At 38.6% G+C, this 5,826-nt stretch overlaps 1 long non-coding RNA gene across 1 annotated transcript; it reads right to left on the minus strand.

Annotated features, from left to right (window-relative positions):
* On the minus strand, positions 1-2,930 carry LOC134761627 (uncharacterized). Its single transcript, XR_010140543.1, has 3 exons — positions 2,352-2,930; positions 1,098-1,172; positions 1-494 (listed from the first exon to the last, which is right to left on the minus strand). It is a non-coding gene; the product is annotated as an uncharacterized LOC134761627 (long non-coding RNA).
* Positions 2,931-5,826: the final 2,896 nt, after the last annotated feature.

A 5,826-nucleotide genomic window follows, 5' to 3' on the forward strand; every position in this document is an offset into this window, starting at 1 on the left:
GCTCTGAAAATTACTTTATTTAATAAAAAATGTGCTGGGGTTGTTCCTGGTCATAAATACTTAGGTTGTTTCCAATTTTTCACTGTTCAAAAAAATACACAGCAATTAATATCCCTGCATATAATTCACAGTACACATAGGGCAATCTTTTTGTCTATGACAGATATCAATAATAATTTCTGGCTTATATAGTATATTGTTAAATAAACTGACTTTGTAATTTCAACTCAGCACAGAGAAAGCTCCAGGCCTTGATGCCTTTTTTAATGAATTCTACCAAACATTTAAAAAAGAAACAACGCTAAACTTACAATAAAACTCTTCCAGGAACAGAAAAAGAGAGAAAACTTCTTTGTTGTTGTTCTTGTTGTTGTTGTTGTTGAGACGGAGTTTTGCTGTTGTTGCCAGGCTGGAGTGCAATGGCATGATCTCGGCTTACTGAAACCTCCACCTCCCAAGTTCAAGCGATTCTCCTGCCTCAGCCTCCCAAGTAGCTGAAATTACAGGCGCCCGCCATACCCAGCTATTTTTTTGTATTTTTAGTAGAGACGGGGTTTCACCATGTTGGCCAGGCTGGTCTCAAACTCCTGACCTCAGGTGATCTGCCCACCTCCCAAAGTGCTGGGATTACAGGCATGAGCCACTGCACCCAGCCAAGAAAACTTCTTAATGTGTGCTTATAAGGCCAGCACAGCCATTACACTAAACATCCAGTAAGAATATTACAAAAAGAAAAATTACAGGTCAATCTCTCTTTAAAACATAGACACCAAAAAAGAACCTGAATGTAACAACATAGAAAAAGAAAATACATGGCAACCAAATTAGATGTACACCAGGAAGGCAAGGCTGGTTTAACATTTGAAAATCAATGAATACAATTCAACCTATTACTAGAATAAAGGAAAAAGCAATAGCGTCATCTCAAATGTGCAATAAAAGGAATGTAATAAAATTTAGCAAACATTTATAATTTAAAAATTCTTGGCAAATTAGAAATAAAAGGGAATGTCCATAATCTGTTAAAAGGTATCTACAAAGGAAAAGAGCAATATTCACTCAATATCATAGATAATACAGAATACTGAAAACTTTACCTCTGAGCCTGGCAGTGAGGGAGATGCCTCTTTTGACACTTCTATTCAACACTGTCCTGGAGGTCCTTGCCAGTTCTATTAAAAAAAAAAAAAAAAAAAAGGCAACTGTAAGGATTAGAAAGTAAGAAAAAAAAACCCTGTAGTTTTGGCAGATGACATAATTGCACATTCAGGAAATATAAAAGGAATAAATCAAATAAAATGTGCAAGAACTCTACATAGAGAACTTCCGCACGTTACTGAGATAAAGAGATCCAAGTAAATTCCGTGGTATTGGTGGACTGCAGCAATGGAACAGGAGAGTCCTGAACAAGACTCTCCTTGCGATGCTTGGTTTATGATAAAAGTGATTCTGCACAGCCGTGAAGAAAGAAGTATTTCTGTTATCTGTTGCTGCATAACAAAGCATCCTAAAACTTAGTGGCTTAAAACAAGAAGGTTTTACCTTTATTTTCTGAGAGTTGGCTCCACTGCACTAGGCTGCAATCCTAGGGACTAACCATGCTGGGAAGTTCAAGATGGTGCACTCACATACAGGAAGCTGGATACTGGCTGGGAACTCAGTGCCTCAGTTATCCTAATGAAACTTGAGTTTCTCACAGTTTGCTTTTAAGAGGGAGGATTCCAAGCCTCGGGTATATGAAACTGCAGATATCCCAAGCCCTACTCGTGAAAACACCTAGCCTCAGTTATGCACCATCCTGCTGGTCAAAGGAAGTCACAGATTTGTGTTTTTTTCTGCTTGTATATGACACTCCAATAAAAGTTATTTTTAAAATTTTAAACATCAAAAATTTTAGGAGGTCAAATTTATCAATCTTTTATTTCTTTGTCTTTTGGGATCTTAAGAGTTCCCACCTCTGAAAACTGAAACATATTTTCATGTGTAAGTTTTAGAATTTTTGATATAACATTCAGTTATCTGAAAATTATTTTTGTCAATACCGTGAATTGAGATCTCTTCCTCCCAAACACATAAATGATTGTCCTGACAGCATTTATTAAATAACCCATAATTCCCCTTACTAATTTGAATGAGTCTGGACTCTTGGCTTTAAACAATGAAAGTGATTTTTTGAACCTGTATCACACTGATTCCAATCACTTCTCACTGTGTTTTGATATCTGATGGGGCCAATTTTTCACCTCAGTTCTTTTTCTTGACTATTCTGGCAACTTAAGTGTGCCTTGCCTTTGGTTTTACCAACCTTCAGCAACAGCACAGTAGAAAAACATTTCATCATATAGTTTTACCTTTAATGTATATATACTTTGCACAGAGTGTGACTCCTGCAAACTGTTTTCTGGTTCGTGATCTTGTTTGATTTTCCACAAATAGGGCATCATCACAGTCCTCAGGTTCACAGGTGGGAAAACAGAGAGAGAGGCTGCATGAATTGCCTGTGGTCCTACAAAGGCGACTCAGGACTTTGCGCCATTTGGTGGGTTCATGCTCATGGCAGAGCTGCCCTTCCCCACCCTCTGTCACGTGCTGGTCAGTGCAGCCCAGCTCTGCTTCAGATTGAAATGCTCACCAGCATCAAATTCTCTCTATCTTGGTAAATTGTACTTTGCTCTGTGTTCAGCTGCTCTCCAGGTAGGAGTGCCCTGATAGAGAATTAGGGCCCTAAGACCACATTCCCATTCCATGCCACTGCTCGGGAACTGTACAAGTCGGCAAGATAATATAGAAACCCAGCCCCTGTGTCGCGATGCCGAGAGCCCTCTGAGGTGCTGTCTGACGTTGCTCTTCCAACCCATTTGAAAGGACCTGGCCTGTGCTGCCACCATAGGTTCCTGAGCCAGCGTGGAAGGTTGCTCAGCCATTTAAAATCTGTCGGTCTCGATAAGAAATACAAAGAGAAAATGGAGGGTGATTGGCAGAGCAAATTGGATCTTCACTTGCCAATTCTCTTCTCATTTGCAAATATATTAGTGAAAAGCCCAAAGCAGCCCTGAGCCGGTTTCATGAATCCAGCACTCCTGCCTGACAATTAGAGGCCCTCATCTGAAAATACTAACAAAGGAGTCCAGGCTTCTCAGCTGTTCACTCAGCTAGAATTTGCCTTGAGTTCAAGAGAAGAAAATAAATCCTGCTTTGGAAATGACAATTTGAGAGAAAGACACCTTTCCAATTGTAACAAGACAGTGTTATTGACCTGGTTTTTGATATTATTATTATCAAACATAATTTAAGGCTGACCAAGAGTTCAGCTGAGGACAGGTCCTTGCTACGGTGGCTAAGTTTTTGTGTTTAGATAATCTCTTAATTTCTAGAACATATTCTTTAAGTAGGATTGACTATAAATCAACACTGAAAATGTTGAAATAGAGTTGGGATGTGATGCTAAGACCTAGACATTCTGAAATCTCTGCATCATTCCCAGGTGTGGCACCAGCAAGCCAGATCCCAAGGGCCACCAGAATAGTGGGGGAAGGGACAGTGGGAGGGAGATAAGGAGACAGAAATAGGTCCTCTTTCTTCCCTTTTTTGTCTCTTTCTTGCTGTCCTTTTTAAAGAAGAAAAGAAATGGAAAACACTCACAAAGTGTTTCTCATAAATCAGGTAGTAAAGTTCATTCACTTATCCATAGCTCTGAGGCTCTGGAGACATGGCAGGAGCTAACAGAGCTGATGTCTCTCAGGACAGAATTAAACCAGATGCAGAAGGCCAACACAGAAGCATTATCCCCAGTCCCAAGCTGTCCCTGCCATGAGGGCGCCCCAACTTAGTCGTCCTTCGTCTGACACCCACCCCCACTGCATTGGTATCTGAAGATGAAGCTCTTCAAAGAAGGTCTGGAAAAACAGGCCACTTGGTGTTTTCCACCCCACACTCCAGGGTGACTCTGGGGCCTTTCTCTGGTTTTGTTCTTCATCTGAAACTGAAGGGCCATAACCATAGACTCTGGATTGCGCAATGCACGGAAACCTCACGGTGATGGTGCCTTAACCAGTTTTGAACATGAACTCGATGTAATACCTTTTATTCAGCTATTAAAAACGATGACTGAGATAGACGAGAACTTCCCCCAACTTGATAAAGAATATCTACACAAACCCTACAGCTAACATCACACTTACGGGTGAGAAACTCAAAACTTTTCCCACTAAGACCAGGAACGAGGCACGGTGTCGCCTCTCCAGACTCCTTTGCAACGTCATACTAAAAGTCCCAACTAATGCAATAAACAAACAAATAAACTATAAGGTATATAGATGGGAAGAAAGAAATAAAGTTGTCTTTGTTTCCAGATGATGTAATTGTCTATGTAGAAAATCTGAGAGAAATGACCACAGAAAAAATATCTGAAATTAATAAGCGATTACATTAATAGCAAGGTGGCAGACTACAAGATAATATGCAAAAGTCAACCATTTTCCTACGTAACAGCAATGAACAAGTAGGATCTGAAATTAAAAACATAATGCCATTGATATTAGAGCACTTGAAAAAAAGAAATACCTTAAGAATAAATCTAACAAAATATGCAAAAGATCTATATGAGGAAAACCGCAAAACTCTGATGAAAGGAATCAAAGAAAAACTAAATAAGAAGGAAAATGTTTCATGTCCCTGGATAGAAAGACTCAATATGGTCAAGCTATCAAGATTCTTCCCAACTTAACCTGTAGATTTAATGCAACCCCAATCAAAATCCCAGCAAGTTATTTTGGGGATATTGACGAACTGATTCTAAAGGTTATGAAAAGGGGCAAAAGACCCAGACTAGCCAACACAATATTGAAGGAGAAGAATGAACTTGGAGGACAGACACTACCTGACTTCAAGACTTACTCTAAAGCTACATCTTACTCTAAAAACACCTTGGTATTGGCAATATATATACATATATACATATATATGTGTGTGTGTATATATATATATATATATATATTAGAGAGACAAATAGATCAATGGAACAGAATAGAGTCTGAAAATATATCCACACAAATATAGCCAACTGGTCTTTGACAAAAGAACAAAGGCAATAAAATGAAGCAAAGTTAATCTTTTCAATAAACAATGCTGGAACAACTGAACATCTTATCAATGAATGAATCTAAACACAGATCTCACACAATTCACAAGCAGTAACTCAAAGTGGATCATAGACATAACTGTGAAATGCAAAAAACTACAAAACTCCTAGAAGGTAACACAGAAGAAAACCTAGATGACCTTGGGTTTGGCAATGACTTTTAGATACACCAAATCCATGATTTATGAAAGAAATAATTGATAAACTAGACGTGATTGAAAAAACTTCTGGTCTGCAAAAGACACTGTGAAGAAAATGAAAAGGTAAGCCAGAGGCTGAAAAAAAATAATAATTGCAGAGACATATTTAATAAAGGACTGTTATCCAAAATATACAAAAACTTTTAAAACTCAACAATAAGAAAATAAACACCTTGATTAAAAAATGGGCCAAGACCTTAACAAGTACCTCACTAGAGGAGATATACAGATGGCTAATAAGCAAATGAAAAGATGTTCAACCTCACATGTCATCATGAAATGCAAATCTCAATAGCAACACACTTTACACACGTTCTAAAGCAGCCCAAATCCAAAACGCTGACAACACAAGGATGCAGAGCGAAACTTGCAGTCTCGCAAGTTTCTTACAAAATGAAACATGCTGTTCCCATGCAATTCAGCAGTCCCACTCCTTCGTATTTACCCAAAGAAGTTAAAAACTGATGTCCACACAAAAACCTGCGC

Source organism: Pongo abelii, chromosome 5, assembly GCF_028885655.2.
Source record: "Pongo abelii isolate AG06213 chromosome 5, NHGRI_mPonAbe1-v2.0_pri, whole genome shotgun sequence".
NCBI lineage: Eukaryota > Metazoa > Chordata > Mammalia > Primates > Hominidae > Pongo > Pongo abelii.